The sequence below is a fragment of the Monodelphis domestica genome, chromosome 1 (assembly GCF_027887165.1).
Source record: "Monodelphis domestica isolate mMonDom1 chromosome 1, mMonDom1.pri, whole genome shotgun sequence".
Taxonomy (NCBI): Eukaryota; Metazoa; Chordata; class Mammalia; order Didelphimorphia; family Didelphidae; genus Monodelphis; species Monodelphis domestica.
The window spans coordinates 18,406,320-18,421,014 of NC_077227.1; positions in this window are offsets into that span (position 1 = coordinate 18,406,320).

Here is a 14,695-nt window from a genome sequence, read left to right on the forward strand (position 1 = left end):
CAGCTTCTTCACAGGTGCCTCCAGTAAGAACGATGCCCACCATCTCCCAAAGCAACTCCATCTACTTTTGAACAGATCTAATGGATTCAAGTTTTCCCTGAAATGGAGTCTGAATTTACCTCTTCCATCTATTGTAGCTAATTCTATTCTCTAATTCTATTCTCTCAACATAAGTCCAACAACACCCCTTACAAATGATAGTCTGTCATAGACTTGAAGGCACTTATCATGCTCCTACTGACCCTGAGATTCTCTAGGATGTGAAAATCCTCAGTTCCTTCAACCAACCTTCACATGGCACAGTGCTTTCGCTTGGTGATTGCTTCCTCTGTACATTCTCTAGTGTACCACTGGTCTTCCTAAACTAAATATAATGCTTCATATGTGTCTCAATTGAGCAGAGGAGAGCAGGATTATTTCTTCTCTATACTTCTTTATATGCTTTGCCCCTCTCAATGGAATCCAAGAACCTATTAGATTTTTTGTTGTCATTGTTATTGCCACTGTGCTTGTGGTCATTTCACTGTGGTCATTGTGGTTATTGTGGTCATTGTGATCATGATCATTGATGTTATTGTGATTATGGTCATTGTTATTTTTATAGTGGTCTTGGTCATTTTTGTTATTGATATTATTATTCTGGACTCATTATGCTTAGAATCTGGCAGTCCACTGAAGTCCTTGGATCATTTTTATTCCCAGAAAAACTTCTGACTAGTCATGGTAGGGTCATCTTCTTCTGCTGAAGTCAATTTGTTGAACTGAATATAGCCTCTTTCCAAACTGAAAAGTTCTTCCTGGACAAAAGAAAAGGGCTAAATGGTTTATTTTTCATTTCCAACTTCTTTTATCCTCCATATGTTAGATTAATCTATCATTGCTTCCACCCCTTGCAAATGATGATCAATGGCAAATGCAACTAAAATGATTTCCACTCCATCTTGCAATTCATTCTTAGAGCTATATACTGGACCTGTGATTCCATTGGTATAAGGATCTCTCAGATAAAGAAATTTTGTCTATCAATCAGTAGGGGTCTCCAAATTAGAGTCAAAATATTTTCTAGAGCTCTCATCCATTTATTAATTTGTCCAAGGCCCCCAGCATGGATATATCATAAAGAGAGCTTTAACTGAATTCTCCTTGGTTCCAAGGAGAACTCCCTACCCATGGCACCACATCACCTCTTTTTAAAAAATCCTTACATTCTGTCATAGAATCGATACTGTGTATTGGTTCTAAGACAGAAGAATGGAAAGGATTAAGCAGTAAGTGTTAAGTGATGGGTTAAGTGACTTGCCCAGGCTCACACAGCTAGGAAGTATATGAGGCCAGATTTGAACCCTGTCTTCAAACCTGACTTTCCATCCATTGAGCTTCCAACACATTGCCCTTTAATGAAAATCACTAATAAAGGTGTCAGATAAAATTAGGTCTTTTCTTATTGTTCAGTTGTCTCAATTATGCCTGACGTTACCCCATTTTAAGTGTTCTGGGCAGAAACTGGATTGATTTGCCATTTATTTCTCCAGGTCATTTTACAGATGAGGAAACTGAGGCAAACAGAGTGAATTGACTTGTCCAGGTCACACAGATAGTAAGCATGACTCCAGGCCCAGCATTTGATCCAACATGCCACCAAGCTGCCAAAATTGTTAGAGCCTTTCAATATACTCAGCTACCTCAGCAAACTATCATCAGTACTTACTGAATGCTCACCAGTGTTTAATCTATTAAAAAGAATTCATCAGTCCAGACCAAATTCAATTAAAATGTTCTGATTATATTAATCTATTTTACAAAACAAAAATCCCCTTGTGTGGGTTTTCCATTTTGTAAAATGAAAACTTATGTCTCATCTATTTTGTTGTCATCTATGTGTTTCATAATATATTTCAAACTAACCAGGGGGAAAATAAAGGCCCCTGCCCTCAACCCCTGCTACTAACCAATTTTTGTTTCCTGTAAAATTGAATATAAGTTGTCTTCAGACTTGGCCCCCAGAACCAGTGGGATATAGCTCTGAGAGGACAGAGATGATCTTATTCATGTGCTTGTATTCCCAGTACCAAGTATGATGTTTGCCACAAAACAAGCACTTGATAAATGCTGTCTAAATTGAACTGATTTTACAAAAAAAAAAGGGGGGGGATAATAGAGAAGGGATGCTTTTGTTTTCATCTCATTTCTGTGTTAAAGGACTAGTACAGTACTACTCATCATTGTAGACATTGTAGTAGGCACTGAAAAAAAGCGTATTGAACTGAATTTAATTTGAAGAAGGAGGAAGAAGAGGATAAAGAAAAGAGGAGGAGAAGAAGAAGAAGAAGGAAGAGGAGGAGCAGGATAAGGAAGAAGAGGAGAATGAAAAGGAGGAGGAGGAGGAGGAAGAACAGGAGGAGAAAGAGGATGAGTAAGAGGAAGAGGAGGAGGAGGAGGAATAAGAGGAGAATGAAAAGGAGGAGGAGGAGGAGGAGGAACAGGAGGAGAAAGAGGATGAGTAAGAGGAAGAGGAGGAGGAGGAGGAATAAAAGGAGAATGAAAAGGAGGAGGAGGAGGAGGAAGAACAGGAGGAGAAAGAGGATGAGTAAGAGGAAGAGGAGGAGGAATAAGAGGAGAATGAAAAGGAGGAGGAGGAGGAGGAGGAAGAACAGGAGGAGAAAGAGGATGAGTAAGAGGAAGAGGAGGAGGAGGAGGAATAAGAGGAGAATGAAAAGGAGGAAGAGGAGGAGGAAGAACAGGAGGAGAAAGAGGATGAGGAAGAGGAAGAGGAGGAGGAGGAGGAATAAGAGGAGGAGGAGCAGGAAGAGGAGAAGGAGCAGGAGGAGCAGACCATGACCACAAGGATATGGGAAAAAGCCAGTGAATAAACCTTCTTTTGTTTCTGGCACTCCACTTATTGTTGTATATTTTGGGGGGAATCTTTCACACCTCTGGGTCTCAGTTTCTGAGTTGTTAGATAAGAAGATTGCCCCTATGACTGCTAAATTCCCTTTTTTAAGTCTTAGCAGTTTCTGAATCGAGGGTCTGTCTACTAAGATCTTTTCCTCAGTCTTCATGTAATAGTTACTGGGGCATCTCATACTCCTTCCTCATCTCTCTGGGAGGCTTCCCTATTGATTAGCTGCAGGTCAAGGTGACCCAGGAGGAGCTAATATTACACATCTGGCAAACAGCCCCACATACACAATGCTATGAGTGACACAAAGGAAGATGGTTCCAACTGAGGTGTAAGAAAAGCTAGACAATAGACCTAGCATTCATTGTTCAGCTGTGGCTATATAAAACATCAGGTTCTTAGGATTTCCTTTTTGAAGAAAGAAGTTTTGAAATAGAAATTCTAATTTTCAAACTCACTTGGTCAATTGGGGAAATGTCTGATATTCCAGAAATGTTCTCTAGTAATAAACTCTGTCAAGAATTTTTCACCTATTTATGAATGAACTATATAAACTTAAGATTATATTATCTACCCCACCCCTACCAAGCTATATAAAACCCTTTGAGGAGGTTCTTGGAGTCTAAGGAGGATTTTACAATCCGCTAAGATTCTAAAGGAAACATGGCATATTGTCAGTGATAGTTACTGCTACAACCTCTTGGTGATTTATATGGGCAGAGATGATACTAAAAGAAGGAACCTAGAAAAGATTGTTAGACACGGTGAAGTTTAAGGGGGGGGGGAATCTGTAGTCCTCACATGGGCACTGCCACTTCTCCAATCTCTTTCTGTTCCAACTCCCTTGTTTTCAATGGCAGCATTCATGAAAACAGAACTATTAAGAGCCAAGAACCATTTGACTTCTATCTGCTCCATTTCCTTATCTGCAATACGGGGATACTAACACCTACCTCCCAGAGTTTTGTGAGGATAAAATATGATTAAATTTGCAGAATACTTTGCAAATCTGATAAAACTTTATAAATGCTAACTTGATCCTCTTCTCTTGCTGTCTTCTCTGGGATTTATGATTCTTTTTCCTTATTCCTTTCTGATGATCCCCTCTCAAGCTCTTCTGTTTTATCTTCACCTATGTGATTCACATTCACCCTCTAACTGTGGGTGTCCTCCAAGGTGGTTGTCTTCATTTTACTTTCTCTACCCTTTCACTTTTTTCATCATCCCCCTTAAGTTCAATTATCAATACTATGCAAATGATTCTCATATTTAGTTATCTACTCCTAGTCTCTCTCCTAAGCTCTAACTTCTCAGGTACCAACCCTATACTGGGTGTTTTGAACTGAATATCCCATAGATATCTCAAACTTGGTATTTGAAAACCAAACTCATTATCTTTCTCTTAAATTCAGCCCAGTTCTAAACTTTCCTTCCACATTGAGGACACCACCATCTTTCCCATCACTCAAGTTTGAAAGTTTGCTCTTATCCCTGACCCCTCTCTTTCACTCACTCCGCATGTCCATCCCATTGCTAGATCTTATTTCTTTCCCCATAACATTTCTCACATAGGTTCCCTTCTTCCCTATCACAAGAGCAGCACCCTCATTCAGGCCCTTATCACCTCCTACCTGGTCCATTGTCTTTTGTTCTCACTGCCTCAAGACTCTCTTACTCTAATTAATCCTTCAGAAAATTTCCTCTTTGTAAAAGTGGCTTCATCTCCCATCACCATGCTTTACACTAGCTTTTCTCATCCCTGATGTGATCTCCCTTTTTGTTACTAACTCCTACAGTCTCTGTTTTAAGATAGAAAATTCTGGTGTTTCAGTGTGGCAAAATGAAAGGAGAGCTAGTGAGTCATAGAACTTTGGTTCAGATACTGATTCTTCCACTGTGTAAAAGAGTGTAAGAGAATAAGACTGCGGAAAACCAGGAGAAATAGATGCAATGAATAGAAGCTTGGAGATCTGTCCATCAATGGAAGAATTCCAGGAAAGAATGTGACTGGGAGAAGGCAGTGAAAAGAAATACCCAAACTGCTGGAAAAAGCTCTCTTTCTCCTGGCATTTGAAGGAGGAAGAACTAAGAAGATCATTTCCCTGTTGGTTACTGATTTTCTCTCTACATTATCAAGAATTTACTCAGAAGATCCTTATAACTGTTAGCTACATCCCTCATCTAAGACTATAAGTTTATTACACAATTTAGGATTTACTTAAGATCAGGGAAATTCCTAACCCCTCTCTCCTATCCAATTTCCCTTTCCTTCCCTTCCTTAAAATAAGCCCTTGTTCCAACAACTTTAGAGTGTGAGTTATCTCTCAGATATTCAGGCAACTTAGTCTGAATCCCAGTTTGACTCCAACTGAAGAGACTAACTGAAGTGGGAGGGAAAGGGAGGAGACAGAATCTGATTCCACTTTACCTCATTAGCCAGTAGGCTTGCCCAGAAATCTTACATTACCATAATCCGGCTAAAGAAACAACCACCTAATAAACCACTTACTGTCTGTATGTCCTTGGGAAAGTCATTTCCCTTCTCTTGACTTCAGTTTTTTCATCTTTAAAGTCAGTTGTATTGGATGGCTTTTGAGACCCATTTTGGCTCTGGATCTATGGTCAACTGGTCCCATATCCCTATATCACAGTAGCTCAAAGTAGACTTAGGATGATTATTGAGCAAGATACCCTGCAGCTAGCTAATGAGCATATCAATGGTCCATGTACAAATGAGAATTGTGAGGAACCTCATTTGTATGTCTAATAAGTCTATATAAAGGTGAGCTATAACTAAGCAAATTGAGTTCTGCTAAATGAGAAAATATACTTAGAATACTGTCATTTTGAAAAATGTAACGATACTGAAACTGAGCAGGTTGGTTTAGAAGTGACACAGAATAAATATTCTTTTGGTTAAATTTGTAATATATGTGAAATTATATGGAAAGATCATTTTAATGTGAATTTTAAAATTGCAAATTTTATTTATACAGATTTCTTATAATATTGGAATACTAGGTCTAATCCCTATTGAATGGTTTCATTGACATGGGGAGCTTCTTTATTTTTTTCCTAGTACTTTTTTTCCTTTCCCTTTAAAATTTTTTTTTGCATTTATTTATTTATTTATTTGGAATATTTTTCCATGGTTGTATCTTTCATATTCTTTCCTTCACCTCTTCCCTCCTCCCTCCTGGAACTGATGACCAATTCTACTGGGTTATACATGTTATCATTGTTCTAAACCTATTTCCATGTTATTAATATTTGCAGTAGAGTGATTGTTTAAAGTCAACATCCCCAATCCTATACCCATCAAACCATTTGATCAAGAAGTTGTTTTATTTCTACATTTCCACTCCCACAGTTCTTTCTCTGGATGTGGATAGTGTTCTTTCTCATAAGTCCCTCAGAATTGTCCTGGGTCATTGCATTGCTGCTAGTAAAGAAGTCCATTACATTTGACTGTGCCACAATGTATCAGTCTCTGTGCATAAGGTACTCCTGCTTCTGCTCCTTTCACTCTGCATCAATTCCTGGAGGTCCTTCCAGTTCACGTGGAATCTCTCCAGTTCATTATTCCTTTCAGCACAATAGTATTCCATCACCAACAGATACCACAATTTATTCAGCCATTCCCCAATGGAGAGGCACTTCCTCATTTTCCAGTTTTTTGCCACAACAAAGAGCACAACTATAAATATTTTTGTACAAGGTTTTTTTCCTTATTATCTCTTTGGGGGAGCTTCTTTAAATGAATTTCCTGTACCAATACAGGTCAACACCTTCTCTGATATGTATAGTCTTAAAGAATCACTGAAAGCTCTGAGAAATATAGGAACTTAGCCATGGTCACACAATTAATATATATCAGAAGTGGGACTTGAACCAAAAAGGTTCCTTTTGGCCTTGGGCCTGGCTCTCCCACAATTCCAAGATACTGACTCTTTAAGCTAATGATATTATATAAGAGATAATAATCATAATAATAGTCTAAAAATAATAAACTTTATTCTTCCCAATGCTCATCTTCCTAGCAGCTCACTTTAGGTACTTGTGGCCATGAAGGCACTCTTTTTCAAACAACTTGGGATTGGAGAGCAGGATAATATTGCTGTGCTAGACTCAGTGATACCCATGAGGCCTGGAAAGTATTAATGTACTTTCCTAAGCATCTAAGTTACTACCAGAGAGTGGACTAGGCTCTAAAGAGACTCTAACCTCTTATTTCATAATTAGAGGAGTCAGCACTGAACATTGAATTCTAAGTAGGCTATAGGATATTAACAAAGATGTGCATAAGTGATGGGAAAGAAGCACTATCAAGGACAGGTATGACCTTAGCAAGAGGTGAGTCAATCAGGTATTAAGAGTTAGGGACTACAGATGGACAGGGGCTAGAGGAAAACCCCCACACCTTTAGAGGGACTTTATCTGTAGGATCAATGAAAGAATATGTGGGAAATATAGGGGAAATGGAGGAATAAGCACTGGTAAAGTCTACACAATGAGAAGAGCTCAAGTTCATATGCTGAAGTCTTCAAAAGATGAAAGTAAGGGAGCAGCTAGGTGCCTCAATGGATAGAGTGTCATGCCTAGAAATATGAAGTCATGGGTTCAAATCTGGACTCAGACACTGTCTAGCTGTGTGACCTTGGGCAAGTCACTTAATCCTCATTGCCTAGGCCTTCTTGCTCTTCTGCCTTGGAACCAATGCTTAGTATTGATTCTAAGAAAAGTAAGGGTTTTTGCAGGGAAAAAAGAGGTAGTAGTAAGAGCTTTCATGTATATAAAATTCAATCCTTTTTCAAAGTTCTATATCAAAATGAATCAGAAATATTTGAGCATAAAGGAGCCTTAAATTTTTACTCATGCACTCTATTTCTCCTTGTTTACAGAGCTCAGCATTGTTCCTATTACATAGCAAGCAGCTCATAAGTACTTGTTAATTGATTGATTGATTGTCAAGTTGATTCAAAAGAGGTTCAGAGAAGTAACAGGACTTACAAAAGGTCAGAAACTTACAGGGGACCCCAGATAGTGAAATTCTTCTTTGATGACATTTTCAATTTACCACACTGTCTCATTAATTTCTTTGAAAAAGGAGGGGAAGGAGAATTTTCCTTCCATCTAGACTTAATATAATTAATGTGGGAACCTTCTGGTATGGAAATCCCCTTCACCATAACAGATGGACAGTTCATCTATAACTTAGAGTCTTTGGGAGTTTATTGGGATCCTAAAAGAATAAGTGACTTGCATAAAGTCAGGAGCTCATATGTGCCAGAGGAAGGAAGTGAAGCCATTGCTCCTTGACTCCAGGGCTGACCTTTTCTCTATTACTTCATAGTGCATCTCAAAACAAACACAGAAAATAAATTATCATGTTCCAATTAGTTAATAAAAATGGGAATTGAGACCTAGCAAAAAATATTAACACATGCTGCTGATAGAGTTACTTTCAATCATAGACTGGCCAAACATTTCTATTCCTTCATTACACAGAACAAAAGGGGCAAGATTTGTTTTTTATGGTCATTGCAGTTATTTTTTGTGTGTTTTTGAAATCATGGAGTACAAAAAAAACCATGAATTTGAATTTGGCAAGACAGCATTCAAAAGGATTCTACATCTTTGAGATTTAGAAAAATCCCCCTCCTCTGGCTGTGCAAGGCTATGGAAACAGAGAGCCCATAAATAAGAGGTGACATCAGCTGTGATCTCAGTGATACTATATTGGTAATGAAAGATAATATCTTGAGGAAGACCTAGTTTAGCTACTGCATCATGGCAGAGATATTTGGGATTGAAACAAGATTAAAAAAGGAGACAAGAAAGTGATTACCAAAAAACGTCGTATATCTTCAAAGCAGAATAGGAAATGCCCTGGTGAGAACAGTATTTATAGAATGTGGTCTCCTGCTAATAGAAAAGCCACTTAAAATTCTTTTTGATGGGTTATTGGTAATGAGATTTAAGGGTTTTATGGCTTTTTATCTCTAGGGTCACTGGTTTGAATTCAGACCAGGTCAGCAGGGAATGAAAGTCATTATTGGAGAGTAGCTATTCTAGTTCTTAGAAAATGGCACCATGGCTGCTGTCCTATTCTCAGTGGACAGCACTCAGCGGCCTTGACTAAAAGTCTAGAGAATTGAGTTCTTATCCTTGATCTTACATTCATAAGATATGTAGGTCCCTTGTCCTGTCTATGCCTCAGTCTCCTCGTTTATAAAATGAAGGAGTTATATGACACCAGCTCTTTGATCTGGCCAACCTAAGTACTTGAGCCAACAAGGCAACACCTTTGGCTCCTATTTAACTCTGCCCCCTCTTTTCAGAAATCCACCAAAGAGAATACACTCAAGACTGAACATACTCAAAGAACACACTCAAATCCCCTAAATATTTCTTGGACATATTCATTCAACAAGCATTTTTTTAACATCCTGACCTTCATCACCTCTTCCCTAGAATATTGCCTCAGACTCCTAATTGGTTTCCTGGTTCCAAAGTACTCCCGCTCTAGTCCATTCTACCCCTGCTTTTCCATAGCCCAAATTAAATCTATTGACTGAACAACTCAGGCTACTCCAGTGGCTTCCTATCACCTCTAGGATTAAATATACATTCCCCTTTGATCTATGTAGCTGGAGGTAAAACATGGCACATCGCCACTGGTCAGGAAGTAACTGAGAAAGGAATTGAAGCCACACCTTCTGGCTCCTTCAGTCCAAGTTTCTGTTGGCTCTGCTGCATTGCCCCACCTCCTCACCTCTCTTTGTCTCTCTAATTTTCACTCTCTGTCCAGGTTTTTCTCAGCCTCTAATTTTCTCTCTGTCATTTCATATGTAATATACATGTTTATATCACATATAGACATGTTCTATATGTTTACATACTGTTTGTGTATAAATAAACATACATGTATACATATACATGCATATATCACTTCCTCAGCTATAAAATGGCAGCAGTAAGAACAATACCAACTTCCAAGGGCTTACTGTGAGGAGCAAACAAGATAATATTTATAATGTGATTAGCAAAGAGTAGGCTCAATGGGAATGTTATTGTTGTTATCACATATAGAGATTTGTGTGTATAGTGTTTTGCTAACCTTAAAGCACCATGTGCTTGCTATGTGTATGCATTATATTATTGTATGATGAGCAGATAGATAAGGCAGTGGATAGAGCACATCTCCTGGAGTCAGGAAAACTCACATTCCTCAGTTCAGATCTGGCCTGACACTACTAGTTATGATTGTTGGTGAGTCTCTTAACCCTGTTTACCTCAGTTTCCTCATTTACAAAATGGTCTGGAAAAGGAAATGGAAAACCACTGTAATATATTTACCAAGAAAATGCCAAATCGGGTCCCAAAAAGGTCAGATATGACTACAAATGGCTCAACAACAACAAAAAATGATTCTACATTAATTTATTATGTGATTATTACTATATATAGTATGTATAGCAGATACAAAATCATTTCAGGAAGAGGTCCCTAACAACTGGAGGGATGAGAAAATTCTGCTCTCTGAGATGACACTGAAGGAGAGCTTTGATTCTTAGAGGTGCAGGTGAAAAGGTCAATCAAAAACCCATACAGGAGAGATGGGAAAGCATGCATGATACACAAATCATAGGGAGGCTTTTATCTTGGCTGAAATAAGGACTGCATGGAGGGAATCAATGTGCAAAGAACTTGGACTACTTGGCCAAAGAAAATACAACTCTGTGCCTCCTTTTCTGTAGCAACCCCTGATCAAGTACCATGGACAGCCCAGTGCCTTTTGGTTTCTATTTATCCCAGATAATGTCTCCACCACAGCTTTTATCACAAGTCACCATTCAGAGTAGCAGGTCACAGCATACATGTGCCCATCCTGAGGGTTTTGACAACTCTCTGGATCACTGAAGTTTTTATTTTCCAAGACTGTGCTCTTTCCCAATCTGTGGACACACAACCCCCAACAAACCACCCAACTTGACACAGGGCACCATGTGATTTTATAACAAGGATTTGGATGACATAAAAGCTCTCATCATAGCATACTGGCTAGAAGCCTTGGCAGCAGGCATGAAGAATTAGTCAGAAGTTCAAACTACCTTGTCAAGAAAAATGTTGTAGTCACCTCTGTCATGACGAAGGATGCAGCAAAAGGAGTAAAAAAATCCCAGAAATTCTGGAATGGCATGGCTGCCTCACATAACTCTCCTCACTGGCAACTGTGCTTCCTGGCACAGCTTAGCTGAAGATTGATGAGACTCGTCTGGTCTTAAAATTTTCTACCATTTTCAACAAATTGAAGGTCCCAACATTCAAACAGGTAGGACTGGCTCATATTCATACTCCACTGATATAGCAGATGGATTGGAAAACCAAAGGCATACTTCCCTATTACTCAGTCTTTGGGAGCACAGAGCATACACATAAGAGGCTTACAGTCCACACTCACTATATCAAGGTTCACTTACCAGGGCTTTACTGAATTGAGGGGTTTTAAAATTTATATATTTCTAATTTGTATCACGAAGTTACACTTATTATGTCACACTATTGACTGATGGAATGAAAGGTGACCAACCACAGCACTGTGTTCTGTATCCTGGGCACTGATTGGCTCTGTGACTGTAGGTTAATAAGAGTGAGGAAAAGATTTATAGGAGAGTGGGAAGGGTTTATAAATTATATATATATATATGTATATATATATATGCACATATATACATATATGTAATAAAATAAATATAATGGCACTACTTTGTGGATTTTCACCTGGGGGGGATCTCTGAAACATGATAGGTGAAGGATTACTGTATACTCACTGAGGAAGGCCCAGAGACACTTCACTGTGAAGCCAAGCCCATGTTTTTCCTCTGTCAATCTTTGACTTAAAAGCATTTCGCATTCCATTGAATTGTTTTGCTCAGTTTGATTCCCCATTTCTGTTCCGGACACTGATAGGTTTCTCCCTGAACACAAGTCTCGTCTCTCAGTTAACATCAAAAAACTATGCCCAACAAGTAAATATGTCAAGGTTTGCCCCTTTGGTTTGGTATCTAACCCTTGATGGGGTCCCTCTGCTTTTTAACCTTTGTTTAATGTCACTGACATAGGATTCACTGGTTTCCATCATAGGTTTATTACAATGTCATGGAATTTAGATTTGTAATTTCCAGTTTGTTTGTTTAGTGTTTCCCAATTGATTTAAATCCAGGAATCTAGTGAAATCAAGATGGCGATGGTAGACAGAAGTCAGCTTCATCCATCCATCAGCTTAGTAGTCATCCTCCTACCCCATTGTCAATGGATGAAACTAAAGAAATTTGAAAGGTCTTCATAGACATAAAACAGAAGGCAAAGGGTTGCCATGGAAAAGCTTTGGATTTAGAAAAGGAGAACCTTGGTTCAAATCCAGATTTTCTGCCTCTGTGGACAAGTTACCGCGTTTCTAGGTTTCACTTTCTTTCTTTATTAAAAAAGGGGGGCAGGCTGATTGACTTAAATGATCTCTGAGGTACCTTCTATCTCTAAATCTTTTGGTCTGTACTAAGCCACGGAGAGACCATCAAAATAAAACAATGAAATTTTTAAAAAATGAACTGAGAGATTTCCCAGAGCTGAGAGAAGCAGCCAGATTTGACACATTCCTTCAACCAAACTGACACCAGGGCCTTTGATAGAATTGCAGGAGCTTCTTTTCATTTCTACCTAAAAGAGAAAAGCAAACATTATTGTCAGGTGTTCACCTGGATACCCAGAGCACACTCCCTAAGCTGATGTTCTATTTCTTTCTTAGAGAATCATAAAGAAATACAAAGGAGACATTTCAAATTTCAACATATAGGCATTGCCTTCAGGACAATCTTGAAAATGTCAGTCTGAGTCTCAAAGAACCCTTATTGTTGAGAAAGTTCAAGTACAATTGAACTAATGAAATTAATTAATTAGATAGCAGATCTTTTAGTTAAATGTCAACAACTGTGTATATCTGTGTATATTAGTATATAGCTATAGATAAATACAAATACAATATATTTAGAATCAAAATATTAATATAAATAAAATTATATAAAGAATATATATGTTTAAATATGGTATTAAATATAAGTGTAATTTTGAATAAACATCTTTATAAATATTTTCAATAGCCATATCTACATATAAAATGCCAGTTAGTGTTTTTGTTGTAGTTCTCATTAAGAAGACATATCTAGAAGAACTTACAAATGGTGAAGTGATGAGATAGATTCTTTTATTTTTCCACTTAAGGTAGAAGAACTCCTCTGTTTGACTACCAGTTTTTTAAAAAGTATTCATTTTGTTTTGGGTTTGTTTCTAAATAGCTTCTTGGTGGGGGGCAGAAAGGGGAGATGGAAGCCACTAATGCCAAAAATAGCAGAAGTTAGGGCTAGGCCTTTCCCTATTGTTAGCTCAAATGAATGGTTCCATCATTCTCTTTGAACTCACTTCTTCAACCTTTTTTTTGTATGCAAGCCAGAAAGAACTTGGAAAGAATAGATAATAAGGTGGAGAAATGCCAGCCAGCACTAACTCTTTTCCTTTCTTAAATGTTCTTAGGTATAAAATAATTTTATTTTTCAATCAGAAATTTTAATATTGCATATATATTTAAATGCTATTGAGAGGAGTAGGAAAAGAGAGGAGTGAAGACAAAAATGAAGAAGAGGAAGGAAAAAGCAGAGGAAGAGGATAGATGAGTAGGAAGAGAGAAAAAAAGGAGGGACAAAGGCAGGAGAAGGAAAGAGGGAGAGAAGTTGGGAGAAGAGAGAGAAGGAAAATAAAGATAATGTAGGAAAAGGTAAAGAGAGCACAAGAGTAGGCACAGATTATTTCATCAAAATCATATCCTTCCAGAAAATGAGTCAGCCAATAGCAAAGATAAAATTTTCAACTTGTAGATGATACCAATATGGAAGGTGTAGCTAACAGACAGCATGATGAAGCCAAAATTCAAGAGGACCTGACCAACTTATATTATTTGGAGGAACTGAACATGATAAAATTTGACTGGGATAAATTTAAAGTTGTGTGCTAGAGTTCAAATAACCAGTTCCATAAATATAGGACAGAGAAGGAAGGCATGATCAGATAAGATCTAGGAGTTTCTAGTTCAACTCCTTCAGTTTTGCTGATGAAAAAACTGAGACCCAGACATGTTAAGGAGAGAGTGAGCTACCTGGAAAAATTCTGGGGGAGTTAGTGGCCGTAAGCTCAATGTGAGTAAACAATAGGATATGACAGTCAGAAAGTCTAATTCAGTCTTGGGCTTTATTAAGAAGGGCAATTGGGCAGGTAGGTGGCTCAGTGGGTTGAGATCCAGGACTAGAGATGGGAGGTCCCAGGTTCAAATCTGGCCTCAGATACTTCCCAGCTGTATGACCCTGGGCAAGTCACTTAACCCCCATTGCCTAGAGCTTACCACTCTTCTGCCTTAGGATATTGTTTCCAAGATGAAAGGTAAGGATTTAAGAAGAAAAAGAAAGGCAAAGCTTCCATGAATAGAGTGGGGAAGTCCCAATGTGTTCTCTCATCTGGAAGACTGTGATAATGCTGGGTCATATTTAAGAACAGTTTTAAGTTTTGGTGTGTCTAGAGAAGGGCAAGTAGAAAAATGGAGAATCTTGAATCCATTACAAATATAGGAGAATCATTTGAAGGAATTGGTGTGTTTTAACCTGGAGAAGACTCAAAGGAATCATGTTTGCTGTCTTAAGGTATTTGAAAGACTCTTACATGGAAAAAGGAATAATAATTTGCCTCCAG